Source organism: Anastrepha ludens, chromosome 2, assembly GCF_028408465.1.
Source record: "Anastrepha ludens isolate Willacy chromosome 2, idAnaLude1.1, whole genome shotgun sequence".
In the NCBI taxonomy this organism is placed as follows: domain Eukaryota; kingdom Metazoa; phylum Arthropoda; class Insecta; order Diptera; family Tephritidae; genus Anastrepha; species Anastrepha ludens.
Window position 1 is genome coordinate 33,142,841 of NC_071498.1, and position 3,372 is coordinate 33,146,212.

General features: G+C 24.6%; 1 long non-coding RNA gene across 1 annotated transcript; it reads right to left on the bottom strand.

The window, feature by feature from the left end:
- Nucleotides 1-273: 273 nt before the first annotated feature.
- LOC128857125 (uncharacterized) lies at nucleotides 274-777 on the bottom strand. Its single transcript, XR_008453901.1, has 3 exons — nucleotides 707-777; nucleotides 530-631; nucleotides 274-472 (listed from the first exon to the last, which is right to left on the bottom strand). It is a non-coding gene; the product is annotated as an uncharacterized LOC128857125 (long non-coding RNA).
- Nucleotides 778-3,372: the final 2,595 nt, after the last annotated feature.

The window sequence follows — 3,372 nt, forward strand, 5'->3', positions numbered from 1 at the left end:
ACAGTCTATTTTATTAAATTTTTTATGAAAAATAGTAAATTTGATTACGAATGGCCACCACACAGCAGCATTCACGGATTAATTAGTTCTGATCCGTTATGCCCGACTTTTTTTTCTTGGAAATGAAAACTGGACTGCAACATGCAACTAATCGAAGTAAGAACACTGTAATATCTTGTTCATGCAATAAATGAGCTAAAATTGTATTACCGGAGATCGATGAAATAGACAAAGTTCAGAGGCATACCTGTTAGCAGCTCTAAGTGCCACTGGTCCCTCTCTAAATGCATCGTATGTGCGTCAGAGATAATTTTGCCATTGCCAAATATCTCATCCGTTAGCTCCTCATACAGACCGAAGTACGAACAGGAACTCGTTCGATTTTTGTTATCCTTCGTTGTTTTATACAAATGCAGCAAGGTACGCATCCTGCCCTTCCCCGCAAACATAAAGGTGTCCTCTCTGAATCATCCTAAAAAAACTTATATTATTAATTACTTTGGAGCAAATAAGCAAAATTATTACTTACTGCTACCTCCCAAGACCCCAAGTCCTTCAACACCTTAACAAACCTCAAATTCTCCCGCGTTCATCTTTTTCTTTTATCCTCTTGATTGTGAAATACATTTTTCTGAAAATAAAAATATATTTTATTAGTTTAAATATATATATAATTGGAAAATTTTATAAAAATTATTCAACTTACCTTTTCGCTTGGATATTTTCACAGAATTAAATTCGATTCATTTTTGTATTTGACATTTGCAACTTGTTTTTTGCTGTCACTTTCGCACTCACTATAGTTAAGTTCAATAAGTATTCACGAAAATTATGAGATAAATATATGTATAACCCATCAAAAATGACAACAGAATTAAATGTGATTGTGTGGGTATTATTGGAAAAATTGAGTGAATGTGTTGGTAAAATTGGAAAAACTGGTGAACGTTGGTTTGCAGGGTTAAAGAACTGCTTATTTACTCAACTACATACGCACACATTCATACATACATACATACATATATTCATTGTATTTTTCTCAGCATTGTGTTCCTTCCTTTCTGTATAGCAAAGTTCATTGTACTTGTAACAAATTGTCACACTTCAAGTTGTGCTTAGCTTTACTGGTCATTTAGTACTTTTGATTTGAATTATGAGAACATTTCGTTTGCCAAACAAATGTATTTTACCCATGATGTAGCGGATATTCGATTTTTTTTAAAGTGTGATACTTTTTTAACTACTAATTTTCAATTGTTTGGGAACTTCAGCGCAATTTTTCGATAAAGCAACTTACACACAAACTGAGCATTTAAAGTTAGTTTTGTTGCAGTTTTATACAGGCTCGGATAAGAACACCGCACATCTTCACCAAATTTGTTTTTAGAAGGCTAAGCGGACCGATAGTCAACTAACATTCCTTTATGCTTCTTCAGATAGATAGTTTTTCAGAGTGAAATATCTTCGGTTGAGTTTAACAGTAAACATTTTTTTGTATGTTTTTTTTGGAATAAAATATTATTTTTAAAATTAAATTGTTTTTTTGTTGAATTTGTTTATGTTTGGTTATTGTTTTTTGAATATTTTTTTAAATTTTTTTGTATATTTATATAGATTTTTTAATTTTTTGTGTTTTTTTTCGAAGTTTTTTTTGAATTTATTTAAATTTTTTTATATTTGTTGTATTTATTAATCATTTTTTTAAATTTTTCTGTTTAATGTTTTTTTTCTTTTTTTCGTTTTGTTATATGTTTTTTATATGTTTTTTATATATATTTTTATTGGGTTAGTGTCGAAATTCTGTATTACAAAATTCTGTATTAAAATATAATGTTAACAATGTTAAAGAGGTAATGTAATTATCTAATTTATTATTATTATTATTTTTTATTATTATTCGAGATATTAAATAAAAAATAATAATAATAATAATAATAATAATTTTTTCTTCAGTTTCGATAGAATCCACCGTATTTTTGCGTAGAACTTCTTTTCGCGTGGGCGGCCTTCGGCCGCGCTTCACAAAAATAACCCTCATCAGTCCAACTCCGGCTACGCAATCCACCGTATTTTTGGGTAGAACTCTTCTAAAAAAAACGAAGAGCTGCGAAGAATTATTAAGAAAAGAAATGAATTAAGTCACACTACATATTTAAAAAGAATTCCAAAAAATATTGTAATTGGCTAAACTAAAATATTGTTATCGCTTAAACATATACATATATGTATATTTATGGAATAAATGTTTATTTTGTTACTTCTTGTATGACGAAAATCACAAAACTTGAATAAAGCAGAATTTTTCGCATTAAACGTGCAGAATTTTGAAAAAGCAGAATTTTAAAAAAGCAGAATTTTAAAAAGCAGATTTTTTTTTTGCAATTTACAGAATTTTGTCACCCAGAATTTTGTAATACAGAATAATGACACGCTCCCATTTTTTTTATATATATATTTTATATATTTTTTTGTTATAAATTTTATTTTTTTTATTTTTTTATATAATTGTTTTGTATATTTCCTATTTTTTGTATATTTTTTTATTTCTATTATGTTTTATTTTAAATTGTTTTAATTTTTCATTAATTTTTTTATATACTTTTTTTGTATATTTGTTTTATTTTTTTTGTAGGTTTTTTATTTTTTGTATATTTTTCTATAGTTTGTATATTTGTTTTTTTTTTATAATGTTTTAATTTAAATTGTGTTTGTTAGATTTTTTTTTATTGCTTTTTAATTTTCTCATTTTTCGTATTTTTGATTTTTGTGATTATTTGTTAATAATTTTATTTAATTTGTCTGTTTTATTTTTTTTATTATTTTTTTTAAATATTTTTTTATATATTTTTTATATTTTTTTTATATATTTTTTTATATATTTTTTTAAATTTTTATTTGTTTTTATATTTTTGGTTATTCTTGTTGCTTTTTTTATGTTTTCAACATATTTTTATTTTTATTTTTAATTTATTTTATTTTTTTGTTTTATTTTTTTCCCCCTTTTTTTATTGTTTTTACTTTTTATTATTTTTCCTTTTTTAAATTAAACAATTTTTTTTACTTATTTTATTTTAATTTTTTTATATATTTTTTTTTATTCAAATTTTTCCAAAACTTAAATTAAAAACTAAAACTAACTGAGATTTTTATATTTTGATTATTTAGTGAGATAAAACTAAGAAATCCCTGCTAACTATATTGGATAAATCTTAAAATTAATATTTTATTCAAAATTTTTGTAGTTTACTTCTTATACTTAAAACGTACAAATAAATCAGTTTTCAGAAAAATTCACGGCAATGTCTAAAATACTTAAATCACTTTGCATAGAATCGCTGAGGTTCTTAAAACATATAAATACAATCTTGAAAG